This window comes from Eumetopias jubatus, unplaced genomic scaffold, assembly GCF_037043125.1.
Source record: "Eumetopias jubatus isolate StellerSeaLion01/CBP00866 unplaced genomic scaffold, mEumJub1_p1.0 scaffold_6, whole genome shotgun sequence".
NCBI classification, from domain to species: Eukaryota; Metazoa; Chordata; class Mammalia; order Carnivora; family Otariidae; genus Eumetopias; species Eumetopias jubatus.
Window position 1 is genome coordinate 3,139,876 of NW_028274812.1, and position 23,434 is coordinate 3,163,309.

The 23,434-nt window shown below is 46.6% G+C and overlaps 1 long non-coding RNA gene across 1 annotated transcript; it reads right to left on the reverse strand.

The window, feature by feature from the left end:
* Positions 1 to 23,374, reverse strand: LOC148164038 (uncharacterized). The gene is made up of 2 exons (XR_015768284.1): positions 23,060 to 23,374; positions 1 to 2,500 (listed from the first exon to the last, which is right to left on the reverse strand). It is a non-coding gene; the product is annotated as an uncharacterized LOC148164038 (long non-coding RNA).
* Between the last annotated feature and the right edge of the window lie 60 nt (positions 23,375 to 23,434).

The window sequence follows — 23,434 nt, forward strand, 5'->3', positions numbered from 1 at the left end:
TGATTTCACAATCGCACCTTTATTATCATAAACGATGAAACTGAAATAAAAGTTCAAAATTCTCCTTATAGTTTGTCCTCAGAGTGCATGTCCTCAGTATGTAAGTTCCGGGTAATAGTTGTAAATTCACATAAAATAATCTCTCACTATGTGTTGCCCAGGCACATACTCAGTGCGGCGTTCCCCAGGATTGTGCAAGTTTGTTCTCAGGCGAAGATGTGTGCCTTCTGGCAGCCAATTGTTCCCAGGAGGACAGGGAGGACGCAGGAGCTCTGGGCCAGTTTTCCTAGTGCAGGAAATCGGGGGGCGGGTGAGCCCGTGTGTTTCGAGGTGACTGGCCCATCTGAGCAATCTCTGTGAGTGCTTCAGGCCAGAACTGATGAGTTGTGGCTAAACAAGTCAATTCTGCCTTTTACTATTTTATTTCTCGTACCGTCACCTCCCTCCCCAGTGTGACTTTTTAATCTTATCCTGATGTGAAAGTTCTCTTGTGCCCTTTCTGACTTTTCTCTGTAAGTAAAAACGGCACCCCGAAGTTCCCACTGACCGTGCTGTGTATTTCCATACCAAGGCTTACCCTGCATAAATTCAAACAATTCTCTCAGTGAACATGCTCCTGATTGTGAGTCCCTGTTTAACTTTCCTCTGGGAGATTCTAGGGAGATGTGTCTTCAGATCCCACAGGGAAACAAAGGCGACTTAGGTAAAAGCAAGCTCTAGGGTTTTGTCTGAAATTTTCCCTTTACTCGGAAGTCAAAATGCTTTATTTATATCTTTTCTAGCACAATTAAATACCTTCGAGTATAGTGACCATAGTTATGTACTTGCCACCTTTTAGTGACTATAACTGTTTAAAAATACAAACGAAGTGGAGGGGGGTGGGAGGGACGGGGTGGCTGGGTGATGGGCATTGGGGAGGGTATGTGCTATGGTGAGCGCTGTGAATTGTGTAAGACTGTTGAATCACAGACTCGTACCCCTGAAACAAATAATACAGTATATGTTAATAAAAGAGAAGAAAAACGAAGAAACCCAAGACCAAACGTGCTTTGTTTGGCTCAGCAACAGTACTTTGGGCCCGACTGAGCTGTAAGTCAGGGAAGGGTGAGCAGTGGGCAGCTGGAAGGCTTGTGTGGGCAGCAGTGAGCCTCACCGCAATATCTCTGCTTCTGGCCAAGAGAGAAATAAGAACACAGGGCAGAACACGTTAGAGCAGGCTCCGGGAGCACGCCCTGGGCATGCCCGGGCCCCTTCCCAGCCACGAGTCTACTGCGCTTTGATTTTAACCTAGAAAGTGGAGTACCTCACACACAGTAACAGAGTGCTCAGCAGATCTTTAAGTTTTACCACATTTAAATTCAACCCACTCCACTTCCTTCTAAAAGCCTTTTTTAAAAAAAAGTTCTTATTTTTTTAAAGTAATCTCTACACCCAACGTGGGGGCTCGAACCCCGAGGTCAAGAGTCACACGCTCCCCCGACTAAGGCAGTCAGGCGCCCCTAGAAGCCTTTCTCATGAAGAATCCAACTTCATAATTTGTTGATGTAGTGTTCAGAAGTTGCTTCAAGTCTTTAAAGACACTTGGGGTAGGTGAGCCAACTGAGGGGCGGGGAAGGTATCTCAGTAGTAAGTATACTTTTTCTAGACCGATGCTCCCAAAGCCCTCTGGATCAATGAGCTAATGTCTCCATTGAATAGACGAGCTTAACAGTGTTTGTAAAATAGCCTGAAAAATTCTGGACACATGAGGGACAACTCGGCAAATTTCATTTAAAACTTAAAAGTCTCCCTTTTCTTCTAGAAAGAGAGTCAGACAAGCCCTCAAAGGAAGTGTCCGGTTTTCCGTGTTGGGGTCAGCTGTCTCAGGTTAGAGGTGACATCGTGGGTAGATCTGGGTCACTCGGCCAACAGGCAGTTCCGAAAACTGCGGAGACTGCAGGCTCCCCAGGGCATCTGCAGGGAGGCAAGGTGTGTCCTAAACCAGCCCACATGATTTAAACAGCCTTTACGGATTTTAGGAAGTTCCCGAACTCCATTTGTTTTTCTTTTTTAATTTAAATTCAAGTGAGTTAGCATATAGCGTAGTCTTGGTTTCAGGGGTATCAGGCTCCCTGTTGATCAGCTCTGGCTCCTGGTGCACCCCCCCCCCGGGCCAGTCAGGCTTCCCTGTGGAAGTGTCCCAGGAGGCAGGCTCTGGCAGAACAGCCAGCTTGGGACCGGGGCGGCTCCCACCGCGGAGAACCATGCGCCTGTGGCAGTGGGAGCCCAGGCGGTGAGCCAGGGGTGCGGTGCCGGCAGCTTGCTCCTCCGCCCTGGCCCGCTGGGGGTTGGGTACTGGTCCCGGAAGCACATCTTGGAGATCTTCCCGTTCTGCCGTGACCTCGTAGGCTGCAGTAAATTCTTCTGCTCACACTGGTCAGAGCACATTCTGTTGGCAGTTCAGGACTCCAACCGACCCTCACACAGGAACACGACTTCTAAGTCCTCGTGTCCACGGTTCCTGATGAGAAATCAGTGGAGGGAACGTAGACGTGGGCGGCGGGGCGGAGAGAGAAGGTGGGAGGGAGAGCAGGGGTTCAGGCATAAAGAATTCACAGAGGGCCAAGCAGGGACAAAGGAAAACCAGGTGCAGGAGCACTACAGCGGAGCCCAAGAATATCAACTGCAGAAAGAAAATTCTAAAAGATTCCAGAGCAAAAGAATAAATCACCTATAAATAGGTTGACCAAACAACCTATAAATAAATAAACCATGTGGCTTAGTTCAGCTATGACCTTGCTGGTTTACACCTACTGTCCAGGCTTAATCATTAGCAGTGTCCCCTCCACTCTCAAAAGTCTCCTGGCTGAACGATAAATTATTTCTTCACCTACCTACCAAGGAATAAAAGACAGAAGACTTCTCAATAGCAAAACGATATGCGAGATTAATGGTGTAATGTTTTTAATGTAGTAAAAGAAAAGAACTCTGGATGTTAAAATTGTATTCAAATTGTCATTCAAGTGTGAGTGTAATATAAATGTTCTCACTCGTACAAAGCCCCAAAAGTTTGCCATGCATCAGAAATGCTCTTGAAGGAAGAACTGGGGTAAGAAACAAATCTGGGAGATTGTTACAAGAGATGTGGAATTCAGGGAGATCAAATACCTATGGAAAGTCCATTATAGGATGGGGGGGGCAACTTCCGTCCAACCTGGTAGCCTAACAACCCGTGAGGGATAGCCTCTGGCCAGCACCGCAAGGGAGCTTGCGAGGGGTCCTCCGTCAGCCCAGCCTTCAGCTGAGACGGCAGCCCTGCCCTCCGGCCTGACGGCAGCCTAAGCACACCCTTGCAGGGACCCTGAGCCGATGACCCAGCCAAGCTGCTCACAGACTCCGACCCCACAGATGTTTGCCGTTTGAAGCTATTACGCTCGGGGGCAGTTTGTGACACGGCAGTACACAACTCATAACTCCAACAATTAAAAAATTATGTATGTGTGTGCATTAGGTTACTTATTGCAACATTGTTTTTTAATGAAAAATTAAGTAGTCATTGAGAAAACTATGGAACGCAACGTAGCATTATGCCCTTGTAACAGAGAGAGAGAGAGAGAGAGAGAGAGATCTAAGAACTGATATGGACTGATTTCAGAATATATTAAGTGAAAAAAGCATACATGCCAGCCTCAGGTAGGAAAGAAGGGGTGAGGCAAGTACATGTGTCTGATCTTTTGTGCAAAATCAGCACAGGAAGCACAAACCAGGAATTAATGAGCTACCTGCCTGCAAGGGGTGGGCGGGAATGGGGGGCAGGAGGAGGGGGAGGGAATGGAGGAAAAGTCTCTGCGTGTGTTTGGGTATGGTTCTTTTAGAACAATTCCGCCAAAAATAAATTCTTAGAATGAGCCGGGCTGTTGGGGGATCCCAAATGGAATGCAGCAGCAGGAAATGCCCCTACTGGGTTATGAATGAAGACAGAACCACAGCAGGGTGGGGGAGAAAAGAACTAACCTGTATCAGTCTGGAGAACAGTGTATCGACTGCACATGGAAAGCTTGAGAGGAAGAGACCTACACACAAATGTTATACTCTCATCAGGAAATGTGTTTTCCGCAACAGTGTGGGCAAGAAGTTCTGAAACTATGTTACATTTCATCCAGGACCCAGCAAATACGTGAATACACTGTGGATGACCAGAGCCAGATTTCTGGCTCTCAGAAAAAGACGACGGCAAAGTGGGCGTCTAAGACTGAACTCATGGTGTGTTATGTATAAAACTCCCCCCAGCTCCACCTGCTCAGGTGACCTGGAGGCGATGGTACACAGGAGCAACATACACACCTGGGGCTAGGCCAGATCCCCATTTATAGACATCCATTTCCCATGAAAGGAACCGGGGTTCCCTGGGAAATGGTGGGGTGGGGGAAACACACTGCATCGTGCCAGAAGTTAAGGAAGTCGCAAGAAATGAAGAGGGCATATTGAAAGAACACAAGAGCCAGCTTGCAGAGCTCCCCGTCAGGGACAAATTTAAGCAACAAAACAAATAATGATAGCAATTACGAACTCACAAAGTAAAATAAATACCCAGAAGTCCATAGTCCTACAACTGAATAATTAGATGAATGAGTAAATGAATACACGCATGCACACATGTACATACATGCGTTCATGCGGAAGATGGGGAGAGCTCCGCCTTAAGATAGAATGCGACGAGATAAATATTGAATGGGTGATGAAAGTTCCCGTTCGGCCAACACCGCGGGAATACTGGGTGCAGCAGATTCACTGCTGATGCTGAACTCGTTGGAGGCATAAGGGGAAATGACAGTTGCAGTGCCAACATATCTCCTCCCAGGTGATATGACATTAATGACGCTGGAAAAAAGCAATTCTACAGTGAAGGAATCTGGCCACCGGCACCCTGCCCAAGGGATCAAAGTTAGGAGTATCGGCAATAAGATACAGACACACCATGCCCTTCCTGATAGGATGCTCTAAGAATTCTCACAGCCTCAGGGCGCCTGGGGGGCTCCGTGGGTGAAGCATCCGCCTTCACCTTCGGCTCAGGTCATGATCCTGGGGTCCTGGGATAAGAGCTGTATGGGGGGGCCTGCTCAGCGGGGAGTCTGCTTCTCCCTGCCTGTCCCCCCCCCCACTCCTGCATGCACATGCACGCGCTCTCTCTCTCTGATAAAGAAATAAAAAGCTAAAAAGAAAAAAAAAGAATTCTCACAACCTCAATCTAATCATGAGGAAATATCAGACTAACCCCAGAGCCAGGGACATGTACAAAATGACCACTAATCTTCAGAAGTGTTAAGGTTATGAAAAATAAAGGCAGTAGAGCTGCCGCAGGCTGGAGACACGGCAACCGAACACGAGGCGGAAGGGATTCTGCCCCAGAAAGCAGCGTGTTGGCAGGACAGGTGGAGGAACCGAAGGAGGTCTGTCCATTGGTGCGTAATACTATTGCACCAGCACCAACTTCCTGGTTTCGATCCCGGTGGTCTGGTTATGTAAGATGTTAACATTAGCAAATTAGGGGAAGGGTAGAAGCAAACTCTACTTACACCTGCAACGATTTTGTGAGTCTACAATTATTTTGAAAGGAGACATCTTACAGGACAAAGACGAGCTGCTACAAACACGATGACATTGTACTAATGTATACGGCGGAGGCCTTAAGATGCACCGAGCACGTCACACGTCAAGAGCCTGGATGCAAAGAGCTGAACTAGCACGTCAGACCAATCATGCAGTACGGGTTGAGAGCCTGAATCCAGCTCTTTAAGACCAGAACCCACCACCTAACCCCTGAGCACTGCCGTGGGTCTCATTCCCAGTCACCCTGGACTGTTCACCTAGAAGCACAAATTCGGATGTGGTCATTGCCACAGCCACGCTAGCTGAGACGCTTGTCTCATTCCGTGAGAAAGATGCAAGCACTGGCTGTCCAGCTGGTGCTCCTAAGCAGAACTCAGAGGACCCACAGCCAGTCTGGGCACACATGTGTCCTCCTGTGGACCGCCGGGGCCGAGAAGTCCTTCCAGAAAGCCCTGGACACAGAGCTCATTTCCCAGGGGTGGCCCTCGACCCTTTGCTCTTTTTCCTGTTACAGAGACACTTGCGGGCTGCTCCATAGGCAGAAATGCAAAGGTCAAGGCCAAAAGTAAGAAAGGCGATGGAGGCTCCTGAAAATGGGGGGAAGAGAGGAAGGGGGAGGGGGGAAGGGAGAGAGTGAAGGGGGGAAAGGGAAGGAGGGGGAGAGAGGGAGGGAGGGAGGAAGAGAAAGAGGGAGAGAGGAACAAAGAGAGGGAGGGAGGGGGAGGGGAGAGAGCAAAGGGGGGAGAGGGAGAGAGGAAGAGAGAGAGAGGAGGAGGGAGGGAGGGGAGGAGAGGGAAGGAGGGAGGGGGAGGGGGGGAGGGATGAGGCAGAGAAGCAGAAAATGTTCATCTTCAGCCCAGGAGGCTGACCTGTAACCTGCACAGTTCCTGTAAGGATCAAATACCCGCTGGCTGCTACATTCTTAAAGGGTCTCATGACGGCCTGTAAATCTCACCAACAGTTAATGGCCAACCGAACAACAGGCACCAGAGAAATCTCGTGAAAGTTGTTTTACAAATAGAAATTTGAAGACATTCATGATCTACCACGCCCTGCACATCCCCTCCTGCTTGAGCGCTAAGCGTATAACCACCAGCTTCATACAGCAAAAGTGCAACTCTTTCTGCCCGCGGGTCCTGTCCTCACGCTACTCAAATGAACTTACTAAGCTGCACTGCAAAAGGTCTCAAGAATTCTGTCCTGACCGTCGGGCTGGGCGACCGCCTCGGAGGGAAGGGGGGGAGGGAGGGAGGGAGATAATGAAATCCCCTATGCCATCCACCCATCGGCAGAGCTCACTTTCCCTCCCCCTCGGTCAGCTGAGGTCTCTTGGGGACACGGTCACTGGGCCGTGCAGGAAGGGACTTCCTTGGACTCCAGGGCAGTAGGCAGCACGTGAACGGGAACCAGGAAACAGGCAAACGCTTGCCTCCAGAATGCCAGCAAGGCCCAAAAGGGAGAGATTACCAACCCCCGCCGCCCCATCTGAGACTATTTTGTGGAAAAATTACGCCACCTTGTGGACCCACAAGGTCTGAACACAGAGGTCATGAGTGATACATCGGGATTCACATTCAGCTGGTATTTGTTGTAAGAAATATAAAAACACCTTTCCAAACACATACAACCACCTTATTGGAATACCCCTTTCGTCTGCTGAGGCACACGTGCAAACCCAGGACAAAGAGCGTGCAGATGGGCGGGTGGGGTGTCTGGGCCAAGTGGGGCAGGGGCGAAGTCACACAGACTGGGATTGGATCGTGCCACCTGCACGTTTTGTTTGTAACCAGCCCCTCTGCAAGTGACCCTGACACCAACACAAAAGTCTACCCCTGACTGACTTCCGCCTCCATAAATATATCCGCATGGGAGAGGCAGCTGGTGAACACAGGCGGCTTTCCCCGTCGGGGAGGACACCTGAGAGCCCATCCTCACCATCTCCCACCCAGCCCACCGAGATGAGTTCTGGTCACCAAGAGTTTCTTAATTTGGGTGTTATTTGCTGCACCCTTAACCAGCTAAAGGACGGCCAAAAAACAAAAAAAAAACGAAACAAAACAAAATAAAACAGAAGGGGCGCCTGGGTGGCTCAGTCAGTTAAGCGTCTGTCTTCGGCTCAGGTCATGATCCCGGAGTCCTGGGATGGAGCCCCGCATCGGGCTCCCTGCTCAGCGGGGGGGCATGCTTCACCCTCTCCCTCCCCCCCCACAACTTGGGCTCTCCCCTCCCCCACCCCATCAAATAAGTAAGTATAATCTTTAAAAAAACAAAACAGAAGAGGAAAGACAGCATAATTTCTAAATGAACTTTTATTTTTTTAAATATTTTATTTATTTGAGAGAGAGAGAGCGCAAGCATGAGCGAGGAATAGAGGGAGAGGGGGAAGCAGGCTCCCCGCCGAGCAGGGAGCCCGATGCGGGGCTCGATCCCAGGACCCTGGGATCACGACCTGAGCTGAAGGCAGATGCCCAACTGAGCCACCCAGGCGCCCCCCCTAAGTGAACTTTTTTCTTTTTCATAAGAGACTTTTTTTTTTTTTAGATTTTATTTATTTGACAGAGAGAGACACAGCGAGAGAGGGAACACAAGCAGGGGGAGTGGGAGAGGGAGAAGCAGGCTTCCCGCCGAGCAGGGAGCCTGACGCGGGGCTCGATCCCAGGACCCCGGGATCACGACCTGAGCCAAAGGCAGACGCTTAACGACTGAGTCACCCAGGCGCCCCTAAGTGAACGTTTAAATATGTTGGGCTGTTTTGTTTTGTTTTGTTTTTAGAGACAGAGAGAAAGAAGGGGCAAAGGGAGGGGAAGAAAAAGAATCTTAAGTAGGCGCCATGCCCAGCACAAAACTGCAGTTCATTTTCTTATCCAGAGAATAGAATTGCCAGAGAGGCAATCAACAAAAAACTGCTGTAACAAATTTTCCCCCTAAGGAGACACATGAAGTTAAAACACAAACAAACAAAACCATCTGCACAAGATCATACCCAATAAGTGGCCAAACTGGAATACAAGTAATGGTTTATCCAAACAAACAATGCCAAAATCCATCATTCTTTGATGGAGCTCATGATATGTAGCAGGTGCTGTTCTAAGACCCCCACTTGTATAATCTCATTTAATCCTTATAACAGCCCTATTATTTAATTCTATTATGATTCCCAATTTATAGAGAAGAAAACAGAAAAACATGAAGTGAACTGGTCATGCTGAGAGTCAGGATTCAAATACAGACAGCCCCCAACGTTGAGAAAAGCTATTGCCAAACTGTCCTGATCATCAGCCAAGTCAGTCTCAGGAAAGTGCAGGTTGCTAAGCCTTTCTGGCTACACACACGGGCCTCTCCCCCCGCCCCATCTCGAGTTGTGGCTGTTGCTGACCTTGCCTTAGCTCCCAATACTGGCCTTGCGGTGGGCTGCACAATGGTGCTCACCTGTCCTCGGTCACTAGGCTGACCCCTCTCACAGGTAACCTTGGATGAGCCACCTGAGTGCTGGGATATTAACAAATAGATCAGGAGACATAAATGATCAAAATGCTAAGTTTACTTTCACTTTTAAGCAATCAACACCCAAAAGTTGTTTACTGCTGGCTCATTAATTCCAAGCGTCAGTCATGGAAGGACTTGTCTTCATGGACTAGCAAAGGAGTTTCGGGAAAGTAATCCTGACTTTCAGGAGTTTCGGAAGGACATGAACGCAGTGGCTGGGGCTCCACTTCAACATAGCTGTGACCACAGCAGGGGTACTGCGGTCGACATCACCAGATGTTGTCGGAAAGACCCAGCAAAGAGGAGAGTTCTGTTCTCAGGGTACCAGGTTCCCCCTGCTGCCTTTCAGGAGATAGGATCTGGGGAAGGCAGTTTCTCTCCTGGGGCATCGAGGTATAAAAACTTCTCTCTTGGAAAGATACAATGCCCGATAGCCATGAAAAGTCACCTTTGTGTCTTTTTTTTTTATAATAACACATATGGGCAAAATTTAGAAACAGAATATTTTCTACAAAGTGCAGGTCCCTGGGGAAAATATTTCACTCACTCACCATTTGGTGACTTACATGGCTCAGCAAATGTGAACCTGAGTGTCAAGGCGAATCGGGCTTCGCTGGACATACTCAATGCGCAAGCAGCAAAGATTCTGGATCTTTTCTTCGGTAATGGGGTGATGTTCCATGAGCAACCATGGCAGAGAAAATGCTTGCTTTAGTCGGGTCATTCGAATACTCACTAGTCCTCTGAAAGGAGAGCTACAGAAGTGCGCAGGCGCTGTGGTGGCCGATGTTGAGTCCAGCCACCTTGCTTATTTTAGACACTGCACCACTTCCCCACCCTCCACTCACTGCTCCTCTCCTTTGTGCACACGTCTCTTCCGCCCACACACTTCCTCGGGGGTTTTCTGCACCACTAGGGCTCCACCCAGATGCCCCCCAAATTTCCATCTCCAGTCCATCTGTGCACCATGCTCCGTGCCCGCCCCGGGAGCCCCCCTCCACTGCTACCCTCTCTGCGAGCCATCAAGGCCTGCGGATCCCATCGTTAGTCTGGTGACTGTTCGCTCTGCCCATTTCCACGCCGTCCCTGTCTAAGGCACGGTGCCCCTCCCTCCTCTGGCCTACCATACACACCCTAAGAGATGGTGCACATCCACACCCACCCTCTGAGACCCACTTTCCAAGCATGAGTGAATGAGCTTTCTTTTTTTTTTTTTTAAAGATTTTATTTATCTGTCAGAGAGAGAGAGAGAAAGCGCACAGGTGAGAGGAGCAGAGGGAGAAGGAGAAGCAGGCTTCCCACTGAGCAGGGAGGCCAACTTGGGGCTCGATCCCAGGACCCTGGGATCATGACCTGAGCCAAAGACAGGTGCTTAACTGACTGAGCCACCCAGGTGTCCTGAGTGAGCGAGCTTTCTAAAAACCACAAATCTGATGTGTCCCATTCGCATCTGATGTGACAAATTCAATGGCCTCCCATCTTTCAGAGGTGACAATTCCAGATCCTTAACAAGCTTGCTATGGGCTGAATGTTTATGTCCCTCCAAACTTCCTATGTCGAAGCCCTAATCCCCAAGGCGATAGTATTTGGAGGGAGCCTCCGGGGGAGATCAGGGTAGATTAGGCCACAAGAGTGGTGCTCCCATGATGGAATTAACGCCTTTATAAAAAGAGGGAGACATCAGAGCTTCCTTTCTGTCCAGCCTGTGAGGACACCGGGAGAAGTTGACCGTCCACAAGCCAAGAACTGGGCCCTCACCTGACACCGAATCAGCTAGCACCTTGGTCTTGGACTTCCAACCTGCAGAGCTGTGGGACAGAAATTTCCCTAAGCTGCGCAGTCTGGTATCTGTTGTGATGGCCCAAACCGACCAAGACGACGGTCTGCAACGCTTCCCCAGTCAGCTCCTTCCCACCTCCCCTAACTCGCTTCTCCCTGCTGTGCTGCTCATACCAGCCAAACAACATACACTCACAACTTTCTTCCTGTTTCAAATACGCTAAGTTCCCTCTCAGCTCGAGGCCTCGCATGAGCATTGCCCTCCTCCTGGAGCCCCTCTCCGCGGTCTGTGCCCACTCGTTCCTGAGGTCTCAGTGGCCTCTCCTGCTCGCGGAGACCAGCAGAGGTCCCAGGCACAGCTCTTGCGGAAACCTGCATGTCCTTACAGAGCTACGCTCACAAATACAACTAACTCAGTGGTATATTATTATTTTTTAAATTAATACATTTTTGGAGCAGTTTTAGGTTTCCTGGATAAAGGGCAGAAAGTAGAGAGTTCCCATATATTGCCTCCCCGGTACCTGTTTCCCCCACTATGAACATTTTGCATTAGGGCTTGTTGGTGTTTGTTAAAACTGATGAGCCAACTGATACATTGTTACTGAGGTCCGTCTTCTACACCAGGGTTTTTTCCTTGTGTTGTACATTCTATGGGTTTTGATAAAAGTGTGACAACATGTATCCCCCACGACAGTGTCATACAGAACAGTTTCACTGCCCTAAAGGCCCCTTGTGCTCTACCTGTTCACCCCTCTCCCCAGGCCCTGGCAAACACTGATCTTTCCACCGTCTGTAGTTTTGCCTTCTTCAGAATGTCATGTGGTTGGAATCATACAGGATGTAGCCTTTTCAGATTGGCTTCTTTCACTTAGTAATGTGCATTTAAGGTTCTTCCATGTCTTTTCATGACTTGATAGCTTGTTTCTTTTTAGGGATGAGTAATATTCCATGGCTTGGCTGAACCACAGTTTGCCCATTATAATGACTTGTTACAGCCTCTTCTCTTCTAGCCAGCTCCATCACCGGGTGGGACAGGGCTTCTGTCACTCGTCCGTGGACATATGCTGCCAACCCAGGCAGCACTGCCACACAGGACGTACTCAAGAAATAACTGTTCGTTAATTAACTGGATTTATTTTCTCCTCTATAGTCAACCCTAGATGTCATACAGAAGCAATTTATACCTCAGATTCTTTAACATGCTCTAGTTATTGTTACTCATTCATTAGAGGAACCCATGCTGAGCTTCCATCCAGCGCCGGGCTCTCAGCCCCGGGATGGGGCCAGGACACGAACCAGGTGGTCTCAGGGGGCAGCTGACTGGGGACAGACATCAGCAGAGTGATTGCTGAGTCTGTGGGGGATGGACAGAGCAGCTAGGAGGGCACGGGGAGGGGCACCTGGCCGTATCTTGGGAGGTCCGGGAAGGCTCTCCAAGGAGACCCACAGGTCAAGTGAGAACTGGCCAAGAAAAGAAGTTTGTAGGCATTAGGGGTGGGGTACAAGGCATTTTGGGGAAGTAAGATTTCAAGCAACGAGAACTGAGTAGAGAAAGGCTTTTGGGTGGGGCACAGATTTCACAGACTTTGAGCAGGGTGGTCTGGCTAATCATGTGAGTTTCTGAGTGTTTATACAGTGTGTGTATGCATGTACCCATGTGTGCACATGCATGGGTTGTGCAAAGAATGTGGTAATGCATGAGGCTGGAAAGAAGACTGAACAGTTCTCTACATTATGCTAACTTACTCTGTCCTTTACGACTATCGCTGTGGTCTTTATTCTAAAAACATGGGGGGAGTGGAAAGTTTTTAAACAGAAGAATGAGTGGAACAGATTAAAAAGGACCTCCTCCACACCAAAAAATTAAGAAATAAATAAAAAAATTAAAGGGCCTCCCCAGCCAGCGCATGGAGAGTGGCTGCAGGTGGGGCCAGACTGGACCTACCAGCCAGAGGTGATGGTGACCACCTGCACACCTTGTATCTCCTGGGATCGCTGGCCTTCTCAAACCCTGGGACTTACTGGCCTCCACATGTGCCTTCCCTTCGGGCAGGAGTGCCTCTGGATCAGCTCAGGATCCCTGCTGCCTCAGCGGAAGTGTGGGGATGGGGCTGGCGCTCTGTTGTAATTGGCCACCTCCCTCCTGTCGCCTTCCTGGCAGTGGTGGCCAGAGCAGCTCACTCTGTTTCTGGGGGGATGTCAGGAACAGAACAAGGAAATGCGACAGGGAGAATTAAGGTCTCTTTGGAAAAATAGGAAGCATGATTAAAACTTAGGCTGTTTTTCCCGAGGCCTGTCTCGTGTCTTCTCAGCTCAGTTCTATAACTTCTAAGCAACTACAGGAACGTCCGCTTTCCACCCACACCTTCGCAAGCAGTCCTGTTCCCTCTGCTCAGGCCCAACTTGTTCCCCTCTGACCCAGACCCCTTCTGCTGGGAAGCACTTGGGTAACACTGGCCACAGACCTGCTCACTGGTTACTGATTTGTTCCTTCACAAAGTGGGGGGGGGGGTGGTTAGTCCTGAAGGAGGATCCGATGTTACTACTTGTATCAGGATTTGCTACCATGTTCAGAGGAGTGGTTGAGACAAGCTCATGAGAGAGAGTAAAAGACCAATGATTAAACATTACTCCATCTATCCAAACTTGGGGGTTCTGCACTCTTTCCAAGATACTTCTAATTCGATTTCAAGTGTCATTTCCTACCTGAATGCTTAAGAGTATTGGACACATTTGATACTTCCTACCAAGGGCTACATGAGATCTTAGAGGAGGGAACAGGACATTTCAAAAGTTCTACAGTAGCTTCTTTCAAAATGCTGGAAATGGGTGACTGGCAAGGTGGCGGAGGAGCAGGAGACCCGGATTTCGTCTGGTCTCAGGAATTCATTCTGAACACCTACGAACTCAACAGGAGATCAAAGAGAAGAGTAGCAACAACTCTCTGAACAGAGAAGCGACCACTTACTGGAAGGTAGGACGTGCGGAGAAGTGAATCCGAGGCGATATTTGGGAGGATAGACGGCGGGGGAGGGGGCCTCCGTCGGCCGCTTCTGGCAAGTGCTAGAGCCGCGGAGCACAAAATCAGAACTTTTAGAAGTCGGCTCCGCGGAGGGACGTCGCTCCAGTGGCTAAGCGGGGGGTGGAACCCTCGCGGGACAGCGTGGTCTCAGGACCCTCGGGGTCACAGAAAGACCGGGGGTGCCTGAGTGCGGCAGAGCTCCCAGGGATCGGAGCGGGGAAGCCGGCTGCAGAGACGGAGCCGAGGCGCGGGCTCTCAGCTCGGGGTGGCCATAAACTGTGATCCGCGGCCCAGTCGGGCCACTGCTCCTCCAGCAGGGACCCAACAAGCAGCAGATCCGGGGAGACTCCCCTTCCTCCCCGGGGAGGAGCGGCACGGGAGCGCACCGCAGGGATCTGCTGGGTTTGGAGACTCCACACGGGGTCGGGTGCCAGAGATAGAAACGCTTGGGTCACAGGCCGGGTGAGCACGGAGTGCGGCCGGAGACCGGGGACACGGGACTGACTGCTTTTCTCTGGGGGCGCACTGAGGAGCGGGGCCCCGAGTTCTCGGCTCCTCCGGGTGGAGATTGGGAGGCCACCATTTTCACTCTCGTCCTCCAAGGCTGTACCGAGAGCTTGCAGGGAACAAAAGCTCCCGAGAGCAAACCCAAGCAGCTTGCTTAGCCTGGACTCACAAAGGCGGGGCAATTTCGCCTCCGGCAAAGACATTTGGGAACCACGGCAACAGGCCCCTCCCCCAGAAGATCAGCACGAACAGCCAGCAAGCCAAGACCAAGTTTACCGATCAAGGAGGACGGGAGAACTCCAGCGCTAGGGGAATACTGCACATAGAATTCATGGCTTTTTTACCAGGATTCATTAGTCTTTCAAAGTTAATTTTTTAACTGTTTTTTTTTTGAATTTTTCTTTTTCCCTTTTTCAACCAACATCTTATCAATCCTTTTTTTAAAAAAACATTTTTATTTTTCATTTTTAGAGTCATATTCTACCCCTTCATAGTAGTTACTCTTATTTTTGGCATGTATAGATAAGTTGTTCTCTCTCTAAAATTTTGAGATACAGTTTCTTCTAAGAGATCAAAATATACCCTAAATCATTAGTGTATGGCTTTGTTCTAGTCTCCTGCCTGATCACATTCTCTCCCCCTTTTTTTTAATATCTTCTTTCTTTTTTCAAACAACTTATCAATTCCTTTTATAAAATCTTTTATAATTTTCATCTTTACAGTCATCTTCCATCCCTTCATTATATCAACCCTTATTTTGTACATACATAAGTCTTTCTTTCCTTAAAATTTTAGGAGGCACTTTCTCCTAACAGACCAAAATACACCCAAAATCTAGTGTGTGGCACTGATCTATGCACTAGCCTGATCATATTTGATCATATTCTGTTTTTTTTTGTTTTGTTCTGTTTTTGTTTGTTTCTCTTTTTCTTTTTTTTTCTCTTTCTTTTTTCTTTCTTTCCCTTTCTTTTCCCCTGGTTTCAGGTCTTTTCTGATTTGTTTAGAGTATATTTTCTGGAGACGTTGTTAACCTGTTAGCATTTTGTTCTCTCATTCATCTGTTCTCCTCTGGACAAAATGACAAGACGAAAAAAATCACCTCAGCAAAAAGAACAAGGGGTAGTACCATCTGCCAGGGACCTGCTCAATACGGACATTAATACGATGTCGGACCTAGAGTTCAGAATCATGATTTTAAAGATACTAGCTGGGCTTGAAAAAAGCATGGAAGTTATTAGAGAAAACTTTCCTGGAGAAATAAAAGAACTAAAATCTAACCAAGTTGAAATCAAAAGGCTATTAATGATGTGCAATCAAAAATGGGGGCATTAACTGCTAGGATAAATGAGGCAGAAGAGAGAATCAGCGATATAGAAGACCAAATGATGGAAAATAAAGAAGCTGAGAAAGAGATAAACAACTACTGGATCACGAGGGCAGAATTTGAGAGATAAACGATACGATAAGATGAAACAACATTAGAATAATTGGGATCCCAGAAGAAGAAGAAAGAGAGAGAGGGGCAGTAGGTATATTGGAGCAAATTATAGCAGAGAACTTCCCTAATGTGGGGAAGGAAACAGGCATCAAAATCCAGGAGGCACAGAGAACCCTCTCAAAATCAATAAAAATAGGTCAACACCCGGACATCTAATAGTAAAACTTACAAGTCTCAGAGACAAAGAGAAAATCTTGAAAGCAGCTCGGGAGAAGAGATATGTAACCTATAAAGGTAGAAACATTAGACTGGCAACAGACCTATCCACAGAGACCTGGCATGATATCTTCAGAGCACTAAACGAGAAAAATACGCAACCAAGAATACTATATCCAGCTAGGCTGTCATTGAAAATAGGAGGAGAGATAAAAAGCTTCCAGGACAAACAAACACTAAAAGAATTTGCAAACACAAAACCAGCCCTCCAAGAAATATTGAAAGGGGTCCTCTAAGCAAAGAGAGAGCCTAAAAGCAGCACAGGCCAGAAAGGAACACAGACAATATACAGTAACAGTCATCTTACAGGCAATACAATGGCACTAAATTCATACCTTTCAATAGTTACCCTGAATGTAAATGGGCTCAATGCCCCAATCAAAAGACACAGGCTATCAGATTGGATTAAAAAACAAGACCCATCCATATGCTGTCTGCAAGAGACTCATTTTAGACCCAAAGACGCCCCCAGATTGAAAGTGAGGGGGTGGAAAACCATTTAACATGCTAATGGACACCAAAAGAAAGCTGGGGTGGCAATCCTTAGCTCAGACAAATTAGATTTTAAAACAAAGACTGTAATAAGAGATGAGGAAGGACACTATATCCGACTTAAAGGGTCTATCCAACAAGAAGATCTAACAATTGTAAATATCCATGCCCCTAACATGGGAGGAGCCAATTATATAAGGCAATTAATAACAAAAGCAAAGAAACACATTGACAACAATACAATAATAGTGGGGGACTTTAACACCCCCCTGACTGAAATGGACAGATCATCTAAGCAAAAGATCAACAAGCAAATAAAGACTTTAAATGACACACTGGACCAAATGGACTTCAGAGACATATTCGGAACATTCCATCCCAAAGCAAGGGAATACACATTCTTCTCTAGTGCCCATGGAACGTTCTCCAGAATAGATCACATCCTAGGTCACAAATCAGGTCTCAACCGGTACCAAAAGATTGGGATTATTCCCTGCATATTTTCAGACCACAATGCTTTGAACCTAGAACTCAATCACAAGACGAAAGTCAGAAAGAACTCAAATACATGGAGGCTAAAGAGCATCCTACTAAAGAATGGGTCAACCAGGAATTTAAAGAAGAATTAAAAAAATTCATGGAAACCAATGAAAATGAAAACACAACTGTTCAAAATCTTTGGGATACAGCGAAGGCAGTCCTAAGAGGAAAGTATATAGCAATACAAGCCTTTCTCAAGAAACAAGAAAGGTCTCAAATACACAACCTAACCCTACACCTAAAGGAGCTGGAGAAAGAACAGCAAATAAAGCCTAAACCCAGCAGGAAAAGAGAAATAATAAAGATCAGAGCAGAAATCAATGAAAGAGAAACCAAAAGAACAGTAGAACAGATCAACGAAACTAGGAGCTGGCTCTGTGGAAGAATTAACAAGACTGATAAACCCCTAGCCAGACTTATCAAAAAGAAAAGAGAAATGACCCAAATCAACAAAATCATGAATGAAAGAGGAGAGATCACAACCAACACCAAAGACATACAATTATAAGAACATATCATGAGCAACTATAAGCCAGCAAATTAGATAACCTGGAAGAAATGGATGCATTCCTAGAGACATATCAACTACCAAAAGTGAACCAGGAAGAAATAGAAAACCTGAACAGACCTATTACCACAAAGGAAATTGAAGCAGTCATCAAAAATCTCCCAACAAACAAAAGCCCAGGGCCAGATGGCTTCCCAGGGGAATTCTACCAAACATTTAAAGAAAAATTAATACCTATTCTCCTGAAACTGTTCCAAAAAATAGAAATGGAAGGAAAACTTCCAAACTCATTTTATGAGGCCACCATTACCTTGATCCCAAAACCAGACAAAGACCCCATCAAAAAGGAGAATTACAGACCAATATCCTTGAAGAACATGGATGCAAAAATTCTCACCAAAATACTAGCCAATAGGACCCAACAGTACATTAAAAGGATTATTCACCACGACCAAGTGGGATTTATCCCTGGGCTGCAAGGTTGGTTCAACATCCGCAAATCAATAAACGTGATACAATACATTAACAAAAGAAAGAGCAAGAATCATATGATCCTCTCAATAGATGCAGAAAAAGCATTTGACAAAGTACAGCATCCTTTCTTGATCAAAACTCTTCAGAGTACAGGGATAGAGGGTACATACCTCAATATCATAAAAGCCATCTATGAAAAACCTACAGCGAATATCATTCTCAATGGGGAAAAGCTGAGAGCTTTCCCCCTAAGGTCAGGAACGCGGCAGGGATGTCCACTCTCACCACTGCTATTCAACATAGTATTAGAAGTCCTAGGCACAGCAATCAGACAACAAAAAGAAATCAAAGGCATCCAAATCGGCAAAGAGGAAGTCAAACTCTCACTGTTTGCAGATGATATGATACTGTATGTGGAAAACCCAAAAGACTCCACCCCAAAACTGCTAGAACTCATACAGGAATTCAGTAAAGTGGCAGGATATAAAATCAATGCACAAAAATCAGTGGCATTCCTATACACCAACAACAAAACAGAAGAGAGACAAATTAACGAGTCGATCCCATTTACAATTGCACCCAAAACCATAAGATACCTAGGAATAAATCTAACCAAACAGGCAAAGGATCTGTACTCAGAAAACTATAAAATACTCATGAAAGAAATTGAGGAAGACACAAAGAAATAGAAAAACGTTCCATGCTCATGGATTGGAAGAACATTGTGAAGATGTCAATGCTACCTAGAGCAATCTACACATTCAATGCAATCCCCCTCAAAATACCATCCACTTTTTTTAAAGAAATGGAACAAATAATCCTAAAATTTGTATGGAACCAGAAGAGACCCCGAATAGCCAGAGGAATGTTGAAAAAGAAAAGCAAAGCTGGCGGCATCACAATTTCGGACTTCCAGCTCTATTACAAAGCTGTCATCATCACGACAGTATGGTACTGGCACAAAAACAGACACATAGATCAGTGGAACAGAATCGAGAGCCCAGAAATGGACCCTCAACTCTATGGTCAACTCATCTTTGACAAAGCAGGAAAGAATGTCCAATGGAAAAGAGACAGTCTCTTCAACAAATGGTGTTGGGAAAATTGGACAGCCACATGCAGAAGAATGAAACTGGACCATTTCCTTACACCACACACAAAAATAGACTCCAAATGGTTGAAAGACCTCAATGTGAGACAGGAGTCCATCCAAATCCTAAAGGAGAACACAGGCAGCAACCTCTTTGACCTCAGCCACAGCAACTTCTTCCTAGAAACATCACCAAAGGCAAGGGAAGCAAGGGCAAAAATGAACTATTGGGATTTCATCAAGATAAAAAGTGTTTGCACAGCAAAATAAACAGTCCACAAAACCAAAAGACAACCGACAGAATGGGAGAAAATATTTGCAAATGACATAGCAGATAAAGGGCTAGTATCCAAAATCTATAAAGAACTTATCAAACTCAACACCCAAAGAACAAATAATCCAATCAAGAAATAGGCAGAAGACACGAACAGACATTTTTCCAAAGGAGACATCCAAAAGGCCAACAGGCACATGAAAAAGTGCTCAACATCGCTCGGCATCAGGGAAATCCAAATCAAAACCTCAATGAGATACCACCTCTCACCAATCAGAATGGCTAAAATTAACAAATCAGGAAATGACAGATGTTGGCGGGGCTGTGGAGAAAGGGGAACCCTCCTACACTGTTGGTGGGAATGCAAGCTGGTGCAACCACTCTGGAAAACAGTATGGAGGTTCCTCAAACAGTTGAAAATAGAGCTACCATACGATCCAGCAATTGCACTACTGGGTATTTACCCCAAAGATACAAATGTAGGGATTCGAAGGGGTACGTGCACCCCAATGTTTATAGCAGCAATGTCCACAATAGCCAAACTGTGGAAAGAGCCAAGATGTCCATCGACAGATGAATGGATAAAGAAGAGGTGGTATATATACACAATGGAATATTATGCAGCTGTCAAAAGGAATGCAATCTTGCTATTTGCAACGACGTGGATGGAACTGGAGGGTGTTATGCTGAGTGAAATAAGTCAATCAGAGAAACACATGTATCAGATGACCTCACTGATAAGAGGAATTCTTAATCTCAGGGAACAAACTGAGGGTTGCTGGAGTGATGGGGGGTGGGAGGGATGGGGTGGCTGGGTGATAGACATTGGGGAGGGTGTGTGCTACGGTGAGTGCTGTGAAGTGTGCAAGACTGTTGAAACACAGATCTGTACCTCTGAAATAAATAATGAAATATATGTTAAGAAAAAAAAAGAAGTTAGCAGGAGGGGAAGAATGAAGGGGAGTAAGTCAGAGGGGGAGACGAACCATGAGAGACGATGGACTCTGAAAAACAAACTGAGGGTTCTAGAGGGGAGGGGGGGTGGGGGGATGGGTTAGCCTGGTGATGGGTATTAAAGAGGGCACATTCTGCGTGGAGCACTGGGTGTTATGCACAGACAATGAATCATGGAACACTTCATCAAAAACTAATGATGTAATGTATGGTGATTAACATAACAACAAAAAAATTTAAAGAAAAAAAATGCTGGAAATGCTGTGACAAGGGAAGGGCTCCCACATCCCTGTATGATGTTCCTCTCCTAAGCAGCCCTCTGGGAACCAAGCCTCATTCATCCAAAGTGGGAATAAGGGGTGGTGGTTTGTGCAGAGTTCCTGACACAGGATGGAGGCTCCCATCTGGAGTGTGGGCTGGGCCTGCAGAAAGGACCAGTCTTCAGCTCCCATGGCCCACTCCCCCAGCGGGGAAACCTCTGTCTCCCTGACCCAGGCTCTCCTCTCTGGCCTGGTCTTTGCCTCGTTTACTCTTGCTTTCCTGCGATCAGGGGAAGTGAGGGAGGCAGGGGTAGGGGGCAGGGGCTGATTTCAGGTGTGGAGACCACGGTCCCAGGGGAAGCAGCCTGGGAGCCAAGGCCTCCTCCTGAGCAGGAACACTAGATAGCCCTTAGCACTAGGTTTGGGGACCATTTAAAACAGTGAAATCATCAACAAAAGGTGCGCCTGGGTGGCTCAGTTGGTTGAATGTCCAACTCTTTGGGGAGTCTGCTTGAGATTCTCTCTCCCTCTGTCCCTCCCCCACTCATGCTCTCTCTCTCTCTCAAATAAATAAATAAATAAATAAATAAAATCTTTAAAAAAAAGAAGTCTTAAAAAAAGAAATCAACAAAAAGCACAAAGATGTGAAAAACATGGCACTAAATAGACCACAAAAATGGGACTTGTTTATGGTATGAACTAAAATGAGAAGGCAGAACATCACCTTGCTCCCTCTTAGCAGGGACCATGTGCCCCAGATGATTCAAATTTTATGCTGTTCTGCACCTGTCCTTCAGTGACCATGAACACACTTGCAAGTACTGATTTAGAGGTTACAAATAAACTTTGGCAATTAGGTGAATTTGCAAATATAGAACCCATGAAAAATGAGGATCCATTGCAGCATTTTTTAAAATTCAATCCTTATAACAACCCTGCAAGGTAGGAATTGTTATCACCTTGATTTTCACACATGAGAAAGTGAAATAATGTGAGTTGCCTGCTCAAAATCCCAGAGTTACAAAGTGGGCGAGCCAGGACTCTAACTCAGGCAGTCTGGCTTCAGAGCCTAGATCCCACCATTTTAGTGTTTGCATTGGGGGGGGGGGTCACACCCTCAATACACTTTGTGCAGTATTTTTTAGGAAACTAAGCCTGGCTCTGGAGGTACAAGAAGTGGAAAAACCCAAACCACATTCTTAAAGGTTCAGTATTATTTTCCAAGTAAAATGTCTTATACCCAAGTACAGGTTGAAACATAGGAAATTGTTCTTTTTAGGTTAAAAGTAGTTAGACATTGTCAGTTTTACATGGTTCAATCTCATATATCCTTGGAAAGCTTTCTGTCCATTACCAGAGACATCCGTTTGTTTCCCCTTTTTGCATATGGGAGGCTAAAGTTACTAAACTTCAAAAGGAAGCCTTTACAGAAGGTATAGAGGTACTTACTCTTTTATTAGAAGCATAGAGATTTATTTTATAGCAGATGTTTATCATCTATTTGATCTTTTAAAATTAAGGACAAAAAGATCTCACTCTTTAGTATAAATAGGCCAAATATAAGTATTTTCTGCCCAAAAGATGCTGAACATTGGACTGCTTTATTTGAGCAAGTGTATGATCTGCTTTTTTAGAGTCTTTATAATATCTATTTATCTGAAATGAGATAAAATCTCTACTGAAGGCATTATGATGGATAATAAAAGTCCTTGGGGATCACCTTTTAATTGTCAGATTTTAGGAATCTGGGTGATGTAACAAAACAAAATAAAAGACATTTTCATTATGATCTTACCAAACTCAAAAGCAAAACCTATCACTTGATGACCTTAGAGTAGTATATTTATGGAAAGCTCCAAGATACTCTGAAATTCATATTGTATTTTTAATCTCTCTTTAAAATATCCATGGTGGGTAATAAGAAAAAAGATGCTTCTTCCCCATGGGCTTCATTCACCCCGGAGCAACCAGAGAACAGTAAACAGTTGTTTGAAGGTTTGCAGTGTTTATGCAAAACTGGAAAGATGGGTTGGATTAGTTATTCCTCTAGTAAGTAGGCTTTCACTCTTTCAAATTCAGTGAGTACACTCACAAGTAAAACAGAATAAGGCAGCCTCCTGCTATTTCGCCTGAGATCAGGTGCAGTACATCCATTCTCATTTAACCACTGAAGTAGGTGTTATGTCTTGAGGAGATTAGGCTGGGAAGAGCTGGTTCCCGGTGCCACATGGTGAGCGGCAGGACTGAAATCAGAACACAGAACCATCTGCCCCAAAGTCTGCCCTTCCCCCGCTGACTCCTTGCAAATGAAGATATTTTGAAAACTTCACCTGTAGTAAGGAGATGTCCAATTTAGAACCGAAACCCTACCTGACAGTGTTCCCAAACTGGCCCCAGTATTCTTCCGGTGTCAGGCCTGCACAACGCATTTGCTGCCCTGCATGTCGGGGCTGCCGGACTAGAGGCCGGGGCTGCGGTACTGGGCGTCGGGCCCGCAGCCCTGCACGCCGGGGCTGCAGTGTGGGGCTCAGGTCTGGAGCACTGGCCCTGGATCTGCGGCACCGAGCGTGCAGTACACGCGTGAGGACCTGCGCTCATCCTACGGCCGTAGCTGCGCGTCTCAACTGCAGGCGATGGGAGGCGGCGACTGCAGCAGGCGGAGCTCTAGCCCCAGGGCCCGCAAGCGCAGCGCCGTCCGGCGCAGACTCCCGGCCCGGCCCGGCCCGCGGGACCCCGGCGCGCAGG